Consider the following 21,005-nt stretch of genomic DNA (forward strand, 5'->3'; position numbering starts at 1 on the left):
GGAATCAGGTGGGGGTAAGTAGCAGGACTAATTAGGAGGTAGTCATCAAAGGAGGGTTTGGCAGCCACTCAGGAAGTTCACCCACAGGTTGCGGAGCAGAAGCGGGCTGAGGGCAATAGTCCGTCACTCAAAAGGGTTCCAGAAGGGCCTTCCAGCACCAGCCATGTTCTGCGAAGCACAGGGGGTCACGCAGTCTCTTGACCAGCTTCCGATCGCTCTTAGAAACATTCCTTAAGCCCAATCACTCTCACTACCCAAGCCCGAGCCGGGCAATACTACTACCTGGCAACACAATGTCGTCGGCAGCTGGGTGAGGAGAGGGCCTAAAATAGAACATTCATCGAATGGAGAATGAAGCAGGGGAGCCTCTCTGAAGGAGGCACCCCATCAGGTACACATCGATCAGAGACTCACCCAGGCAATCCGAGCACAACATCTGGTGGCACCAGGCAAGTCCAGTCACATAAACAGGTGCTAGTTTAGCATTGCCTCACAAGCTACGGTTCCACCCCCCCCCCCCCCACGAGGGTCGCAACCTGTAAATTGGACACTCACGCAATGAGCATGCAGTCAGTGTGTCGCACGAGAGAGATGCAGCACAATGATGAAGCTGGCCACCCTGGATCCCGCAACCGGTGAATCCGCTCACCACCAAGATGCTTATGCATGCCGAAGTCCCCATGATGCAGGGGCCACATGCCTTAGATGCGGGCAAGACTTCTGGGGCTCCACACAAGGCAATCCGTTTGCCAGGCATAATTCTTAGCTCCACACTCATACCGTGCTTGCAGTTGGGATCCAGAAGTTGATGTGGGCACTTAAGAGCGCACCGCTATCCGGTGTCACAAGTAGATGGCATCAGTCCCTTGTAGGAGATTTTTGATGTCCCTGAGACCTTTGAAATAACTGGCGGCAAGGCAACAAGCCCTCAGAGAGCACACTTTAGGGTGCCACACAGCAGCAAGTCATCAGCCCAGGCCAGCCACTATTCAGGAAGGGCTCACAGTCCCTTTCAATGTCAGTAATCCTCCTTGTGCACAACATATTCCTCTGGCAGTGTGCACCACGCAGTTCCAGGTTCTCTGGTCCCATGTCCCCACAGGTGTATATCTGCCCTGGTGAATATGGCACCAGTAGTTATACTGTAGTGTGCTTTTGAAGTGGTGGTGGTTCAAAGGGTCTCACAGATGTATCCCTTAAATTTCAGTTCTGTTTGCCAGAAGACCGTGGAATGCCGATCTTAATCTTTAGTGGGGCCTTGGTCTGGCTCCAGAGGCCAAGTGACTCAACCTCTTACTCCAATCTATCCAGCCAGGCCTTTAAATGACAGATGTCTGTCATTTCATTTGTATGCCCAGTGTTTTATAGCTGTTGCTGGCGAATGCCCAGAAGTGCTCCCCCAGCCTCTAATGTGGACTGGAGCCAAGCAAAAAAGCATGCAGAGAAATGCCCAACTAAGTGGCATTTCTAAGCTAGTAATGACAAAACCACCTTTACCACATGAAAGGGTCTGTCATTGTGAATCCAATGATAGGAAAAATTATGAGGCGTGCCTCACTGCAATCCACTATTGCAGCCTGAAGTAATTTCAACCGTTTCTCCATGTTAGCCTATGAGAAGAGCAAACCTCACAGGTAGTGAAAACACACATGGCATTTCCTCCCTACCTGGGCAGGGAACACACGCGTACATGCCCAGCCTTTCACCTACCACTCTCTTCACCCCTTAAGACGTACCCTCTGGTGCACTAGTAGTAGTGAAAGGTCCTTTCAGGATAGCTAGTGATTTAGAAGCACAACTTCACACGCACACAGATCTACAATGACAGGTTGGGCACATGTTTAGAAACACCATAGGTGCAAGTGCACACACCGGCCTTCAATGACAGACTGGTGATCTGATTTACAAAATCAGGTAAGCACCACTTCCTGACATGGGCAGGAAGGGTGGAGTGCGCACACCTTCACACTGTATTTACAGTGGGAAAGTGCTACAGGCTCGAAGGCCACAACAAGAGAATCAGCAAAACACGGTAAGGTGTCCCCTGGGGCGAGCCAACCCCCTAGGTAGGGAAAATCCACATGGGTGTTCTTCCCTACCCAAGCAGAAAACACACATATAGACCTACACAGCCACTCACCTTTCCATAGGTTTACCTCTCAGGACTTATCCTAGGGCTGCTCTGGTGTTAGTGAAAGGCCCCCTCAGGATTGGCTAATGAGTGAGAAAGGCCACCCTGAACATGATAGATGTTTGACAGGCTAATTCAGTGGGTGGCACAATCAGTGAGGCATCCCACTACTAGCCAGTAGAGTACCCACCCTGGGTATGTGGTGTACCTTTTTACAGGGCACTCACAGGTACGACACCTAAACTAATCAAGCCTTTCCCAGCATGCGTAGGAATGGTGCGCACACTTTCTGGCTGCAGTACAGTGGGAAAGGGCCCAGAGTCGTAAGGTCATGGAAAGAGAGTCGGCAAAACGCAGTAGGACAAAAAGCAAAATGTTTTAGGGAATTCCCCCAAAGAAGGGCCATGTCCAACAAAGGGACTCCTCTGCTGTGAAGTGAGAGAAGAGAAAGGTAGCTAAAGAAGAAGTCAGCCTTCTGCTCATGGCCCCTGCTCCTGAGAGAAATGTAAAGGTGTGCAATTAGTTAATCAGCAAATCTGAAGGCTGCTTTGGAGCCAGTATAGGCTTTGATAGAATCTGGAAGTTATCCTTTTAATGGAAACTGTAAAAAGATATGCACCTGATCTAGTAGGTCCAGTCTGTGTAATACTCAAAACATAACATTTGAAAGCATAGTGTACATATAAGCACAAACCTTTTGCCAATCAGTAGCTGTCTGTTTACACACACTGAGGTCTGAACTGATTGCAGGTTTCCTACCAGAAAAATGCATTTCCCACAGATACATTTAAGTTGCATTTAATTTTCATTTGTGGTGTGTACATTGTATAATTATATGCAGCTATCTATAGATGAAAGTCAAACAAAAGAGTTACAGATTATTTTGGTCTTTGCCACGTGTATGACTTTGCCCACTCACTCGCTGACCCCCACACTCCCTCAGGACCACAGTGCCTCTACTTTCCATCATGCGCTTCGACTGCTGTATACAGGGTATTTGTGGCAGGAAATAGGGTTTTTACTTCATTGGCACTGAGCACAGTAAAGAGACACATGCCCTAGTCCCTAGTACCTTGATCTTCCTGGTGATGTACACTTGGCTAACAGCACTGGTAGTCGGCAAGAGGAGATTTTTGGCAGGGAAAAAAAGATCAGTCTATTCTAATGCCATTGGTAACTACAATCTCTGCAGTAGCAGTGTGCACCTATGTAGGTGTGTAGAGAGTCCTTTGCTGCAAATTTTCCAAACTCTGTGTACTTCCACAACTACAACAGATTGGTCCGAAAGGCAAAGTCTGAGCTCATAGTTTCACAATAACCCTCCAAATGTGGTACATTTTAATTTAGGGAAGGTGCAAGGTTGACACCATGCACCATGTCTGTTTCTTTGAGGTGGTCCAATGTAGAAAATCAAGAGGTGTGCACCCTCCCTTTCTACAGAGTGCAAACCGTCCATTAGTACAGCTGGAAGTAGAAGTGGCACCAGGACCTGCGCAGCCCATTCATCTTTTTAGCTGGGCCACATCCTCTCCAAGTAGACACAGGGTGTTCGGGGCCTTACCGGTTGATATTTTGGCCATGTTTAAGTGACCTCACCCTTAATCGCATAACATATAATGAATTCATTAATTTATATTTGTTAGGTGCACAAATCATCTCTGAGGGGATCTCTTGGTGCCGGAGCAGTCCAAAACAGATTATATTTCACTACAGATTAAAAATCAAACAACCAGGTTTTCAAGAGTTTCTTAAAAAGAATTAGGTTTGGGCAGAGGCAAAGGGATAAAGATAGCTGTTTCCAGTGTTCAGGGGCCAAAAATGAAAAGGGCCGGCCACCAAATCTAGTTCTGTGAATACGTTTCGGGCATAGTGGAAGCTCACTGAATCCGAGCTGATGTGTCGGGATATAAGGTTGCAATTTATTTTTAAGATAACATGGTCCATTCCCATGTAATGATTTGAAAAACAGACACAGAAGTTTGAAAAGCGCACTTTTTTTTATAGGGAGCCAGTGAAGAGAGCGTAGTATAGGCGCCAATGGGGATCGTGGGGGAAGAATACAGACAAACAGGACTGACGTGTTCTGTATAACCTGAAGACTAGAAAATGAACCTTCATTCAGTCCAATCATCCCGTAGTCCAGATGACTTATTATTAGTGCCTGAACCAGTGTTAATGATTAGGGGTGAGGGGTTTCAAAGTCAAATATGGGTCCCTGTTATAATCCCACCAGCCATAGCATAACTGGCCCACCATAAGCACAGTGACGGCTGCCGCATAGCTAAAGTAGGGGACGGAGAGGGAACGGGTGATTAGGGGCATAATAATTAGTAAAAAAAACATATCTGTCGATACCGGCTGCCTTGGTGCTCTTCTCCGGCTCACCTCCCGGCAGTCACTGGGACACAGACTCACCAACCAATCCCGGCACTGCTCTCATGCTATACTTAGCTTGAGAGCAGTGCCAGGATTAGTCTGAGCGGCATGGTTTGCCACTCAGACAGTGCCTGACAGTCTGTGCTGGTCCTCCAACCCAGCTGCGTTGGAGAAACCTAAGTGTGTATGTCTGTTTGGCCGGCCTAGGATGTCCAGCGAAACTCACATGCGCATTTTACAGTGCCCATCACTCCTCCCCCTGCCCTGGACCGGCCTCGCCCGCCCTACATTGGTATCGGGTCGGTCACTCAGTCAGCGAAAAATAAAATGAAAATCTTATTTTTCGCTGACTGACTCTGACAAGTGGGGCAACGCTCCTCACCCATTACGGAAGAGCCACCCCTGCATAAGCACCAACTTCCCCTGGCCCCAAAAAACATTTGTGTCAATGACAGTGGCGGCTTGGTCTTGTCATGGTGTCAGGGGCATTTGGTTTGCATAACAAGAGGGCAGTAGCGGCCCGTGGTGGGAGTGTTGCTGGGCGCTGACGTGGGGCGGGGGAGGGGAAGGGTGGGGGGTAGTAAACTACGGATTATGGCTGATTAGAGGTAAGTAAACCTATAAATAAATGAAACGAATTTCGTTGTGTCCGCTGCATCGGATTTGGCGATGCAGCGCGCGCAACGACATTCGTTTTATTTATTTATATGTTTACTTACCTCTAATCAGCCATAATCCGTAGTTTACTACCCCCCCCCCACCCTGCCCCTACCCCGCCCCACGTCAGCGCCCAGCAGCACTCCCACCACGGGCCGTTACTGCAAGAGGGTACTGGCCTGCTGCTTCTAGAGGGGAATTGTGAAGTTAAGGACCCTAACGATGGGCTAGAGGGACATGTACCACCTCGCTCCTGCTCATCCCAAAACGAGCCCACCCCATAGCGGACAAATCAGAGGTTAAAAGAGATGATTCCTCCTCCGGCTGACGGCACTACCGGGCCTGCAGGAGTCTAATGAGGCTTAGACCTTCTTTTCCGAGATCCTGTCTACCTACTGAAATGTAGTTCATGTAATATCCCGGTTGGGTACTGTTCATGTAATCGATGGCTGTTGCTGAGTTCTATACAGTTATAATTCGTACAATAACAATCGTATTTAAACACCTCTGTAAACAAAACACAGCCTACCGAGGGGTGCTGTTTATTAAGACTTAAATTGGCGGCTGGAGTGACTGCTGAGAAGTTTCATTGTAATTTCGCAGGATGAGAGGCATGCACTTGAAACGATTCCCTCATTTTCTGGATCGGATCTATTTAAATGCACACGTTAGTTTAACGCCAACCGAATTGTATTGAAACATACCTTAGAGTACAGCGCTCTGGCAATAATAGCAAAAAGCAGTTGCCCAAATGAAAACTATATTCTTGTCTCCAATCACCAATTTCTTAATCCCTTATTTTTTCGTGTACAAGTAGTGCAGGTCACGCAGCAAACGCATTTAAAGTTGTAGGTGTTAGCGACATCGCGTGGTTATCGGAAGTATTGCAGCTACTCGCCTTTATGGTACCCTTGAATTTACTGCAAGATAAAGAGATACACTTGAGAAGCTACACGTGCTTTACCAGATAGCTATATGATTATACAATTGTAAATATACGATTTAAACAACATTCAGATATTTAGTAAATATACTTCAAGGTGAAAGTGTGCAGTCCCTTGTGATCTACTTATACATTTAACTGATACACACTGCTTGCTCCGTATTCATAACAGAAGGCAAAGCAGTGACGTCCTTCGGTGCACCCTTGGTTTGATGCAGTTTCTAGGCTTTAAGAGGCATTAAGTAGAAGTGCTGGAAGTGGGCCGCGTGACTTCGTCTTAACGGAAAATAATACGCAATTTGACAAGTGCGGTTAGGGTCATAGTAATTATTTAGTGCTACCTACGAGAACACATTGCAGCCTTCGGCCATGGTCGTCTTCCGTGTCATGTTTGTTGTCTTTTTTTTTCTACTTTTAAAGGCAGTACAATGTTCTTAAATGAGCAAACTCGAATGTTGAGTTTTTGAACAGAAACGTTAGACGCGGAATCTCGAGTAACAAGGGGTCTCCGGCTGAAATCCATTCAGCATTGCTCAGGAAGAGAGTAATAAACACATGCTACTATACAAGAATTGAAGAGTTGTTTCATTGAGAGATTGTTTTTCTTGCGAGGGACCTTCTCCCACGTGCCAGGTAGCTTGAGCTCACTGCATTGCAAAGTCCTAACTTCATTGTGCACATAATGATACGTCTCTATTGGTGGTGTGCTCCACCCTTCTAGTGAATGACTTATCTTACACATTCATACAGGGTAAACCAGGGTGTGCAAAAGGGATTCACGCACTTCTTCTTGAGACCCAATTTGTTGTTGGTACGTGCCTCACAAATGGCTAAACCCAAAAGCCATTGGAAGAGAGATAGTGTAGGTAGTTGTTGGAGGTTCGTACCCTTCTTAATCATGCAAGGATTTATGTTAAAATAAAGTTCATACGATGTGTTAGTTGGACAATAAATAGTCTCTTTATTGTCAAGTTGCTGGTGCAAAAGAAAAAGGAAAAACAAAAACAAAAACAAACAGCCGACACGTGTTTCGCCCAGTGGCCAGACGGCCAGGGGCTTTTTCAAGGCTGAGTATATAAAGTGCAAATGTCTGAGAAATGCAGATGCATGCCACAAAGTGCAACATATATTTAAAGTGAGTGCAGATAGTGAAGAATTAGGAAAAATAGGTGATTAGAGATGTAAAGGTCGAGCAGGCGAGAAATGTGAAAGTAGGGTAGGTACAGAGGGGGAGATAAGAAAAGGAGAGATAGAGGAAAAAGTAAAATGAAAAGGTGGAAAAAATTAGGGCGGCACAATGGTACAATTGGAAACATAAGGACAATATTCAGGCCTAATGGCACATAAGTTCAAACACATGGCAAAAAAATAATAAAAATAATTTCATAGTCACTATTTCTATACGTTGTTGTTGCAGGAGAGAGACACACACAAAGTTATGAAGCAGGCACAATTCAGTAATGGCACATATTGGGTGACATTTGAAATGGTATCTTGTAAAGCTTACGCTAGAATATCAAAGGTACAATATGTGCCGAACAACACCCTGAGGTAATTACACATAACTAGGAAAAATTACATGGTACTCAGAGAACATACGAGATATCGTTTGAGAAAACATCAAAAAGCACGTGCATAATTGTTTGTTAAAAGAAAGTGTCTTACCAAGCTCTGTCAGTTAACGTCAGAGAAAAATGCAGAAAATTAAAACAGGGGTATGTAAGCCAGACATCTAGAAGGATACAATACAAGACAAAGCCCAGCAGTTCTTATACAATCTCACACGGGGTAGGGGAAGTGTCTATGGCGATCTGGGTCAGGAAAAAGAAACAAAAGTCATGTGGGCCAATCTTGGCAAGAAATATAATCCAGGTTGTCGCCAGGGGGTTCAAAAACTAATAACACTCGCCCGTAGTACACATTCTTTCGAATGCTTAAAACCAACCACATCACGCAGTGTGGAACACACTGAGTCAGGGAGCTCTGTTTTTGTTGATTTCAGATCTGTGATATACCTCTTTGAAACATAGTTCCAGGAACATATATGACAGTGAAATAATGAATTTGTGTTGAAAAAAACCCACAAACGTTTATTGTGTGCAAATGGCCTGTTTCAAAATACAAACTACATCGTGACGTTATGGAAGTGGAGGGGCACCTTCATTTGTCAGGGAAGTGGAAATGTCTCCGCTAAGCAAGATATGGATGGTATGTGAATTTTATTTCATCTTACAATATTTACCAACTCTCGCCTAGTCACACTGTTATTAGTTTCCGTTGCAGCTTCCTCCTGCAAGTGTGAAAATGCTCCATGTGCGCTCGGTCGTCTTGTGACAGTCACGCAGAAGGAAGCACAATTCATCTTATACAAATCTAGGCCCAGATTTAGTAAGAGTTTGTGTTAAGGGTTGCATCACTTATCTGTTGCAGCCCCGCGCATAATCTATTTTGCATTTACTAACCCACAGAAAACCCAATTTGTGTGGCTTTGAAAAAAAATAAAAAAATAATGGAAGGCAGCGCAAAACGCTACTTTGTGTTAGGGATGCATTTTATGGGAGGAGCATGGGCATTCATCTACCCATGCTGGCCTTTAAAAATCATTTAAATGTTACTAGACCTGCAGGTTTAATGACTAATAATCTACTCTACTCAATATAATGCTCTTGACCCATAAACTGGTGGCAAATTATGTGATCCTGGGCAAATATTTTAATTCACTGAGCTGCCTTTTTCTTCTTTGTCACATATGACAGCACCTTCAAATACATGAGTTCACCATGCTGTACACAAAACACCTTTGTTTGATTTAATAGACTAAACTTTTGCTCCATATATAATCTCAAATCAAGCCCTATATAGGATACACATGACCGCATACTTGCCTCTTAGTTCATTAACAGCATTGTCATCCGGTCGGTGGAAGCAATGCTTCCCAAATCATGTTTAAAAACAATCACTTTTAATAAATATATACTTAAAGCATGAAGTGGTACCACACTCATTTGCAATCAGCAGATTTTCGATTGAAATGGCCACAACCTTTCCCACTGACATGCTACCTACTGATAAAACTGTAGTGTATAAACAATGTTTAAACATCGAGTTTCTGCAAATATTTTTCATTTGCACATCAAGTAGTGTTATGGTGTGTTTTGTTCTATGTAAATCTTTTTTGCTTCACACTTCTGAATTACAAAAAATGTGCTTTCGTGATTCCTGATATATTTTGAAATATTTCTACTATTCATTTACAAGCTGTTTAAATGTTGTGGGTTGGGAAAAAACTGACATCTTAGAGGCTTTTGTTTCACAATGGTTGTCTGATAGATCACTTCACAAAAGCATCTAACTGTAATAAGAGAAAGAAAAGTAAACACCATTTTCAGGATAAGATAAGGATGAATTAGTGAAAAGATAAACTGGCACTTGACCGCTATACTTGAACAGACAGCAAATGTGTAAATATAAAAACAAGATTTCAAGGCATCTTTATTGCTCATTCGTTTTCTGAATAAACAGATCACCTGTTCCTTTCCAGTTTAAGTTCACTCTCCAGAACTGAGGAGTAGGTCCTATAAATAGCTCAACTTTTTTTGATGCCTGCCATGTATTCTCATACAAACACATACTTACTAAAGTCAGAACGGTGTGCCTACTGGAGGCTGGGGTAATGAGGTAAAAGAGCTTTATTTCTCCTAGTTACTTCCTCTTTGCATTTTTGCTCGATTCTGCAGCACACATACAAAAAGGAATAAGCCTCTAAGGATAGCTTTTGTGAAGTATCCTTTCCTGCACTAAATCTATTCTGACCACAACTCAGACACCCTAGTGTTGTGGCGCAATTAGTGCCTGCATTGGCGTTAGCCAGAAGTGGGACAGCATTATGAGAGAGCAGAAATGCGCCACATCTTGTGCAACACACTAACTTCCCTTGTTGTGGTTCATCAAATTTAGCAAATTAGGCCTAAGTCCCAGATTTACTACATTTTGCCACAATGCAATGCAGCAAGGGATGTTGCTGTGCTGCAGTGCGTCAAAGGGAGGGGGCAAAAATTCGCCATATCTACTGAGCTATGACACACTTCTTCATAACACTGGTGCACATCTGGCTGCCTAGTGCCAATGCAGGCACCTTTGGATGACAACATAAATATGCTTGAGTGGTGATCAGAATAGTTTTTGTGCAGGAAGGGATACCTTCCTGCATAAAAGCTATTCTTAGAGGCTGATTCCTCTTTGGCAGTGTGCCCCAGAATGCAGCGCACATACAAAGAAGAAGTAACAAGTAAGTTAGTTTGCCTTGCTGGCAGGCTGCGGTTGGCTGTATCATTCTGGCACAAACCCATGTTTACTGGCTTTAGAAATGATTTGGCCTGGGAGGTGAACTCCACTCCATTTGCAAAGTTTTTCTCACTCCATGCTCCAGAAAGTTCTGAAAAACTAAGCAGAGTGGAATTTTTCCTTGCTCGCTCTCACCAACGGTAACTTGGCAAGTGCGAGCGAGGAAAATCCAATGCTAGACTGCTTCCCACCGAGATTTCTCAAAACGGGCGATTGTGGGTTGTCGCAACCGCTCATGTTAAGAAACCTTCCGTTCCCTTTGAGGAAGTTGCCACTTGAGTAGAACATCTACACAAGTGGCAGAAAGAAGCAGCGCCTTTTTGCACTGCGTGTGATGGCGTTCACAGTGATTTTACAGCACGGGACAAACACCTGGTGCTAAAAATCATTGCGAACGGCACGAGGTGACGCACTCAGCCGCTTGTGGAACTCTGCGTAGAAAGGCAGTTTTTTTTGTCACTTCTCCGCGAGCTCTGCCCAGGCCTAGTAATTATGGGTTTGTGTGAGAATACATGGGTGGATGCATGGGCACGCCCATGCTCCACCCATGTAGTGTCTCAGTGATGCAAGGTAACACCAGGCTGTGCTATGCGCTATGTTGCGTTACTTTTTTCTTTACAAAGCTATGCAAAACCGCACAAATTGGGATTTGCTTGGCTTAGTAAATGCCAAAATAGGTTTGACGTCAGGGCTGCGTCAAGTGTTGCAACGCACAATCTTAGTAAATGTAGGCTTTACTATTGCACATCATTGAAGAATGGATAAAGATCCGTTTATTTGAAAATGTTTTGAAACTTTAACAGAAGACATACGCAGATAGATGTTGCTTGCACCACCTTTCTCGCCAGCTGGAACGATGGCTAAGTAATTAACAGTTTATTGTTGGTGGTGTTTGAATTTGTCGTTAGCGATAGATGTTACTGATACTTTAGTTTGTTGTGCAAAACACTATTGGTTGAACTACTACCATCAACAATAAAATAAATTGTATGGTAAAATAGGGTTCTAACCTCAAGCAAGGAGCAACATACCATTAACGCATTCAAACACAAATCACTTTGTAATTTTGCCAATGCCAGTGACAGTGAAATACAGCTGAAACAAAACAGTTTCCCTGATTCAGCCCCAGATATCTCTAAAAAAAGATTATTTAGCTCAGTTTATAGACTTTGATACTGAGCAAAACCATGCAGCTGCTCTCCTCTCCTGCATAGCACACTAGATGACAATATTGGGCTAAAGTTGGCTCTGCTCGAGTACCAGAATTACCAACACGCGGGCTAATACTGTTTAATGAGTACGCCAGGGTGTATTGCTGAAGAATCTCCACAAGGTCCTCATCTGAAGGTGGAGGACATGAAAGCTGGGGCTGGACAGAAGACGTAATCTACACACTAGATGGTAAGCAAATGTGGCAAGTGCGCCATTGTACCAATAATGCCTTTAGGGGATTCGCCCTGACCATCGCACTTAGGTTTAGTACGAATGAGGGGGGAAGACTGCTCTCTGGACAACTGGAAATATGAAGACGTACAGATGGCAATCACAGGTGAGTTAGATGTTAGGAAGATATCCTATGCTCCTGCTCTTATATTTAAGTATAGTCTAACCCAATGAGTTCCACACTCTTAATCTCTCAGCACATATAGGAATATTAAAAATTATACAAATTGTAATGAAGAAGCAGGTAGTGGGATTCCTTTGTGAATCTCCTCCTTCGGCTAACCACTCATCCCATCGTGGGATTCCTTATAGTGTTGGTGCTTCTGCTACAGGAATTAAATTATCTTTTAATTTATTTATAGGTTTTGTAAAGCACTTGACATTCTGATGCCGCAGAGGCAAGGGGTGTAAGGTAAGTTTTTAGGTTCACTATTGAGTCTTCAAGCATTAATGTGTTTCGGCCATGAGACAGTCAGAGATGGCATGCGCACTATATGTGACTCTTCTCTGAGTTGAGAGTTTGGTGAAAATAGATGAAATACTTACCTCACAGTCTGAGGTCACCAGCAGGGCAGTAGAAAGAAGGAGAGTGGTAATCTTAAGGGTCTGGTCAACCGCTGGGTGAGAGGTCTCAGTGAAAGCCATATGATAGTGTGGCCAGACGTACGGATCCTCTGTGAGTAACTGGTCGTGCACGGGGCAGTGGATATCAGTAAAACTAGGCTTGGATGAAGTTTATAGTACACAAGCATAATCCTGATTAAATCCCAATGCTTGTGTTTCACATATTTTGCATAATTTGTGGTTACTGTCTCCTAAATATACTTATCCAAGTAATTTTCCCTTGCAGGAGAGTGGTTTGAGCAGAAAATACTCTGAGGGGACTGGGAAACTGGATCTGTGCCATGGTAGCATGTGCTACATGAGCAACACTTTCTGTGTTTCTTTAGAAACTATATGGAAGATGAAATGAGCTAGAATATCGTGCGACTTTTGCACATAAAGGTATATCTTTTGTTTAATTTCCATGTGAACTACCCCGCCAGAATATTTCATGTAATACGCATAAGCTTTGCAAAAACTAGTGGTATTTCCTTTTTTTATTTTTATCCAAGCCAGGTATTTACGCCACCTGCCCAATAAAAGACTTCATTTGTAGCAAGAGGTACCCTCGTGGAGATTGACCATACCCATACCTACGCCGTCCCTGTAGTCCGATGTGAAGAAAGACTTGCACAGTCCACTATTTCACATAGTGGTGTTTTTTTGCAGGAGGGTTATTTGGTGTCGCAAAAAGATATCATAAAAAGAATAAAAGCGTACAGAACTGACTCAGAGGATTGTACAGAAAACTAGACTGCTTTGAATGAAATTTTACCTTGAACTGTACCTGCCTTCAACTTTTATCTCAAACTCTGACTAATGGATTGCTTGATTCCTGAAAAATGCCACTTCTTTGATATTCTGGTTTTTAATGCTAATTTAGTGACATTACCCTTGAACCACCGCATTTGTTAACAATACCGAGCTTCTCGAGACACCGCTCATAAATTTATGGAATGAACTGTAACAAAAATATCAATAAGCGAGAGCATACACATCCTAAATGCAATTTCTAAAATTGAATGTTAAGTAGCAGAGGTGCAATGGATTCTTCACATCAGATTGAAGGGAAATACATTTTGAAAACCAGACAGTAGGGAACTATCCTTTTGATTATCTGTTCAGGGCATGTAGGTTTGGAGTGTGACACACACAGGCATTTATAGGGATTGGGGGGCATATTAACAACGGCCAGCGATAATTATCGATGGCTGTGTTTAGCTATAATTATATTATCGCAGGCTAGCTCTGGTATTTATCACCCTGGTAGCGCGTTACTAACAACGCGTTAGTCCAGGGCGATAAAAATTCCAGAGATAGCGAGGTTATCGCCCTTTTGCAGGGAACATCGCTGGTTTTCCAGCGATGTTCCCTGCAAAAGGGCGATAACCTTGCTGATACGACCCACAGGGTCAAATCAGCATGATCCACCCCCTATGTTAGGGATGGCTAAGTCAGGATTTTAGCAGACTTTAGGTTTTGGCGAAAACGGCTGTTTTCGCCAAAATCTAATGTGTGCTAAAATCATGTGGGCTGCAAACATCAGCGATATTTGCAAGGAAGTCCATCTTGGGTATGCCCAGTAACGCCCACTTTGCATCTCATTGGGGATGCAAAGTGAGGTGTTGGGAAAAAGGTTGCTAACATGCGATTATGCATGTTAGCACCCTCTTGTAAAAGGGCACTGGTTTTATCTCCGCTTATTTGGCTTTGTAAGCCAAAAAAGCGGAGATAAAGCCCGTGTAAACATGGCCCTTCTTTCTTTCTTGCCCTCATATTGCTGTCGATATTTTCTCATATTATGTCCATCACAAGATTGTATCATTACAGCCTACTAATTTTAATGGACCTGTTGAGGGCTTTGTGAGAATCAATGGTGTTTAGATTCGTGTAGGGCAACAACAAACTCCGCAACCAGGGCTTATTTAATGGAAGAAGAAATAGCCAAGCATGCTGGATGGTGGTTCTTGGAGACATTCTGCCATCTGGACCATAGAGTCTGGAGATATGAGTCCCTCAAGATGAGGCCCCATCACTGATATACAAGTGCATGTGAGATAGAAGGTGGAGCACATTGCCCCTTCCCCTCTGTTGCATCAGTATTTTGTAACTACCCTATCTTGTACCAAACGTAGGGAGAGTGATTGTGTTTCCTCTAATCACTTAATGCTTCAGAGTGTACAGCGTTTTTGACACTAGAAATGAAGAATCAGGAAGTTTGGATAAAGCGAGCGACAAAAGTGTATCGTTCCCAATATGAACCAAACCATCCGCTAACTCTATTCTCTGCGATCTGTTTGTAATGGTGAGTGGAGGTGAGGCTTAGAATGACCTTGTCTGAATACCATTAAGTCAATAAATAATGTGTAATTTCAGCAAAATTTATTGGTAGCTTTAACCTCCCTTTTTTGGACATGAGAGGATGCATTTTGCAGATCTAATAAGGGGGCAGGAAGGCCTTAGCCAACACTACTTATCTGAGTCCCCTTTTTAAATAATATTTCCATAGAATAGAATATTATCATAGCCTTGTGTATACAAAGGACAGCATCCTCTGAATGCGGTGTATACTCTATATGTTTGATCTGAGTGATAATTAGGGATCTGGAATCTAGTATTTGATTCAAGGCAGAAACCGAGAAATGACTAAGATCTCCGAGGAGCAATATGTGAAGACCTCTGTCTCATCCCATTAGAGTGATAGTACATAAGGCAGCAGAAGTTCTTCCTGCAGACAAACTCTATGTCCTCCTATTAACAGGTTGCATACTTTAGGAAAAGGCCAGACTCACTTTAGGAATAAGGTCTACGTATTTATATCCAATTTGTTATTGGTGCATGAAGATATAGGGGCATAATACTAATCTTTCACTCAACGCATGGCAGCCAGCAAAGTTTCTGCGTTACATGAAAAAGAAAGCAGAAATGCCTCGTATTTACAAAGATATGGAGCATTTCTGCTCTTTGCGCTGGCGCACTGTGTGCAGCCTAAGGCCAATGCAGGCACCCTTGCTACAAGGGTGCCCGAGTTATGGCCATGATTATTTGGGAGTACGAAGGGACACCTTCTTGCACAAAACCAATCCATAGATGCATCTTTCTATTTCTACATGTGCTGCAGAATGCAGCACACATAGAAAGAGGAAATAACAAGGAGAAATAAAGATGTTTCTCCTTGTTACCCTTCACTGGGGAAAGCATAGCATTTTGACGCATTCCCAGGATTACTAGCTTTAGTAAATTAGGGATTGCGCACAACCCATAGAAAGCCTCCCAACTTGAAATGTAACATAGCACAAGCAAACTGCAGTGTTCAATCTCTTTCCAAATCCATGTTAGCTGCACAAATCGCCCCTTGCATGGCTTTGTATATATTACTGAAGCCTTTGCATTGTCCTTGCGTTGACATTTAAAAGGGGCTGGGGCGAGAGGCCTTGTTGGTACCTTGTAGGGAGAAAATCCAGATCTCTTGGAAAATATGCAATAAGTTGAGGAGAACAATGAATTGCAAACTTCTACAGAAAAGATCAATTATGTAGTGACAAAACTTAGAAAATATTACTGGTTTCATAAATCCATGTAAAAAAATGTGTAGAGTATCTCAGATTGCTTTCACTGTATTATTCTCACTGGGTGACTTAGTGACTTGGTCTTGCTGGTATCCCTGCAAAGACTCGCTATGCAGGTGACCAAAGCTTAACCAGAAAGTAGGCTGAGCTCCTATTAACAAAAATGAGCACCAATAAGTGTCAGAAATGGGTTTATTAATTTGGGAGGGTGGTACCCCTACCAACTCAATAAACCTACTGTGCTCAGGCCAAAACACAGTTCTAAGAGCACCTCTGCTCAATCCCTGATAGCTGCGGTCCAAGCAACAGGTAATTCCCAGAGAACTGCATGCTAAGTTCAAGCAGTACCAATAATTCTAAAGTAAAGAACACAAGACAATAATATTTCCAAACCGATATTTAATGAGTATAGTAAAAACATAATGAGAAAAAGGACATGAAGATTGTCAAAATAGTTTAAGGGGAACTAGAGATATGATTTTTAAAGTGTTATGGCATGAAGGTTCTAGAATATGGGAAAAACAGTTTGTGGTGGTTGGGGACCTAGGCACAATTTTAGGCTGGGTGGCATGTAGTGGAGGTCAGTTACATGAAGCTGGTTGTCAGTCATAGGTTTTACCTTCAGACGTCATCTGCAACTGATGGGAAAGATTCTTCTGGTCAGTTCTTTACCCTCTACCACCTCAGGGCAAACTTCTGGGCACCAGGTCTCTTTCTATCCTGGTCTCATGCAGGTTCTAGTCCCCTTTAGTCTGCTGAGACCTCTTAGAGTCCGAAGTCCTTCTGCATTCTGTGTCCCTAAAGCAGGTAAACAGGAGGCTAACCACTTGACCCTGCCAGAGCAGTTCCAGTTCCTGGGTGCCTGCAGGATTTGGGGGTCCTTAATTACTTGTGTGAGTCCTCTTTTTCCAGCAGGAGCCAGAAGTCAGAAGTCTGAAGTCAGGATTTGTCTTCCAGCAGGGCCTTCATTTTTTTAAAGGAGTCTTCCCGGGGGCCAGGAATGTTCTGTGCAGATGGTGGTATGGGTGCCAGATTTATCCTATGCACTAGCCAATGATTGGAGAGATTCTATCACCCAGTCATAAAATGTTTTGTGGAGTCTCACCTCCTTTGGGAGCATTACTTATTTGCCTTAGTGTAAAGTTACCCAGGATCACCTGTTTCAAGATAGCTGGACCATGCTTCCACCAGGCAGACCTGTCTTCAAATCATTGCACCCCTCCCCCTTCCTGAAGGGACAAAATTGGGTTTCCCTCCTACTATGGCTGAGGCCTGACTGTTTAAGAACATCCTGGAGATGAATAGGAGAATCCCTCCCTTGTATCTCCAGGTCAACAGAGGTAGTTCTAATCTGCCCTGTGTTGTGCCAACTGTTCATGTCCACTCCCAGAAACCTAATCCCAGCTAAGTGGTCATCTCCAGATGCAGATTTGTTACCTCTCCACCTCCAAGGATGTGTCTTCCATCTTTGGAGCTATGATGAGGGGCAGAACTGGTTTTTAGTCCTTTTCTCTCAGGGTGCCTAAAATAAAATATTCCAAAGTTATCATAAATAATTCACCATTAAGTAAGATTTTAAAAACTAACCAGAAAATAACTTTAAAGCATTGAATTAGTCATTTCCTAAGCGTAGGGGGGAAATAAAAATGTTAGTCCCACCTAGACCTAAAAAGTGAAATGGCTTTTTGATTTTAATTCACTTTGAGGACACACTAACCCCAATACATCGTATGCCCTATTTTTTTATGTATAAACACCTTGCACTGTGCGCTTAAAAGGCACATATTGGGGTTGACGTATTCTATATAAAAAATTTGCCTCCATGGCAGAGATATTTTTTCCTGCCATGTGTCACTGCAGTGCATTTAAACTGCAGCCTAGCCTCAGCACAGTAGTGCTTCTTTCAAAAAAATGTGTTTTTGTAATACATGTGGGTGGTGTAAATACACACTGCACACCATGTATCACATTTAACTTTCAGTGTCAGAGGTGCATTTTAGGCGTCATTTACAGCTGACTTATTGGAAAGTTAAATAGGCCAAACAAGGAGGTTCAACGTACAGAACATGTTTTAGCAGGGAAGCAGGGACACTTTACTACTTTTTAGTCCTAAAGCCAGCAAAAATGGGGTCCAAGAAAAGGCAGAAAATGGGGGTGACAATGAAGATAAGGCAGATTTTCTATAATCTGTGCCTCCAGTGAAAATATTGTTTGTCAACACTCGCTACTAGATTCCACTTCTATCACCCCAGTAGGTCGTCATTCGCTTGTGATGCTTGTAGTAACTTTGTCTGTTCCTGGAATTTCAGACTGAGATAGAAAAACTTCAAGTAATTTAAAAAATGGCAAAAACCTGTAGAAAATTTGCAAACTGTGCAATATCTCCAGATAACTATTAAATATACAGAGAAATAATCTCCATTTTCAACAAAAAAATCTGTGCCACAGATTTAGTTTGTGCATACACATTAATCAGTCAGCAATAAAACTTTATTTATTTCCTTAAGACTTTTTTGTATTGCAATGAACGGTCAAGTTGACTGACAACATAACTGCCATCTACTGGAGTTTAATTGTGCTGCAGGATCTTTAGAAGCAGGAACACTTTTTTGACTCTGATCCCTTATTTGAACAGTGTTGCTAGAAGAAACAAAGAAGATTTCCCGGAGGCTGGTGGGTAGAGCGGTTTTTCTACTGTTGGAGCGGGGGCCCTCGCTGAGTACGTTAGGAGTTGCTGCTAGTAGATGGAGCTCAAGAAGAAGTTTTAGGAGGGTATGAACTTCATGGCTTCCAAGGTAGGAAGTCAGTTCCTGATTATGGTATTCACTACCCTTAGATTTCAGTTTACAGTGAAATCTGAACCTTCACTTCATTTGCGGTTTTGGCTGTCATAATCCCTGTCTCCTGGAGGGCTCATACAGCAGTGTGCTAGCAGAAGACTGAAAGTAACACCTATTCCTACATCACAGTATGCAACCACACTTATACGAAGGATAAATATTTCTGGTCTGAATCCCTGTCGGGGAGTAAACAATGGTAAGCAATACCTGTGTCTTTCTTTCCTTTTCATAGAAGACGGATATGAACAATAACGCAGAAATATAAATCAGAGTTATGTTGTTGATATATATTTACATTTTTTAGCTGTATTAAAAATAGTTGTGGGATGTTTTGAAAATAGGACGATTGGTAGCTTGATACAAAATGGAAATTCCAAAGACAGGATTCCCTTCAGCACCTCGCCAGGGTTATGAAGTGCTAAATAAATGCTTTTACTATACAATTGTATCTACTGTGTGTACCATGCCAAAGTGTAACAGTGTTTTCTGACAGTGCAATTCACTTGTATGTCATTTTCAATGCACTGTAAGGTAGCACAGTGGATTCAGGCATTAACTACCGTGTTCTGTTTGCACCCTGAAGGTTAAAGTCAATGCACATTTATTACCAGGACAGTGCTCTACAAATATATGGAACTGCCATTATATAATATAAAATCATTATATGACACAGCATAATGAATTGTCAGATGTCTGTAAATATATTTTCTTCTTTCCACCCATCCTTACAATAGCATGTGAAAAGAATTCAGATTCCACCTGCAAGATAAAGTGCATGTCACTTCATTAAAAATCTAAACAGCGTGTCAAGCGTGCTTCAGTTTCAATGATTTGGCAGAGAAAGCAAGCAAATTGGAGCTTTTAAAAAAAAAAAAAAAAATAGTGTGCATAGGTCTTGAAATTCAACTGTTGTTTTTAAATACCCTTAAAAGGATACTGTATTAAATTCCAAATTCTCATTTCCATCTTAAACCATCCCTTCAATTTTTATTTTCTGATGTATTGAGAAGAGCCAGTTTTTAGATCAATCCGTTGAAGATTAACCGTGGCACTATGAACGGAAGTCTCTCTGAAGACTTGAGGCCTTATTTACAGTAAAAATGTAGCAGGTATCCTGTCCACCATATTTCAAGTGCCATAGGCTATAATGTGCTTATAATATGGGATGTCTGCCACTTTTGTGATAGAGTATACCATCCGCCAAACTCAATAAGGCCCATGGTGCCTATATGCCAAAAGATTGCAAACTGAGTGTGCTACTGTAGTGCACATACTGTGGTCAATGTATACTATATCCGATCTCAGCATTCAGAGGCCAGGATCTGTTTGAACCAGAGTAGATATAAACACTGCAAAGGTATGTAGCGCAATGTGAAAGGTTTCTCATAAAATATAGGTTTTTATAGCCAAATTCTTTGTTATTCTTCTGTTATTAGCGTGGAAGCAAATATACTTGGTAGGGAAGAAGATGGGTCTTCTCTAGATATTAAAAGCTGAAGCAGCGGCTAAAGGATCTCTTATAGCAGTAATTATAAGCAACTGTCCTAATAGACAAACACCATCAGCATCTATCGCAACTGCCACCCAGAACCAGTAACTCTAATAATACCCATCCACCCATAGTAGGTCTGATAACAGCCATCCACTACCAGTAGCTCTAGTAGCAGCCACCCACCATCAGAAACGGTCCTAAAATCCACTCACTACCCGCAGCTCTCATTACTGCCATTCACCATGAGCAACTCACATTACAGCCACCCACTACCAGCAACTCTCATAATAGCCACCCCATCTAGTAATCCTTATGCAATCCAAGCAGCACCTTTGATAACACCCATCAGTAGCGGCTCGTGGAGGGAGTGCTGCGGGGCGGTGGGGCGGGGCGGGAGAGGGGCAGGGTAGGGGGTAGTAAACTCCGGCTCACGGCCAACCGAAGTAATGTAAATAAATAAATAAATGAATAAAACAAATTTCATTGCGCGTGCTGAAACGCCAAATGCGTTTCAGCGCGCGCAGTGAAATTTATATAATTTATTTATTTATTTATCTTATTCCGGTCGGCTGTGAGCCGGAGTTTACTACCCCCCACCCTGCCCCGC

General features: G+C 42.8%; 1 protein-coding gene across 1 annotated transcript in view; it reads left to right on the top strand.

The window, feature by feature from the left end:
- The window catches only part of RORB (RAR related orphan receptor B), a 365,246-nt gene that overhangs the window by 136,928 nt on the left and 207,313 nt on the right, over positions 1–21,005 (top strand). The window lies entirely within an intron of this gene.

Source organism: Triturus cristatus, chromosome 2_1, assembly GCF_964204655.1.
Source record: "Triturus cristatus chromosome 2_1, aTriCri1.1, whole genome shotgun sequence".
Lineage (NCBI taxonomy): Eukaryota > Metazoa > Chordata > Amphibia > Caudata > Salamandridae > Triturus > Triturus cristatus.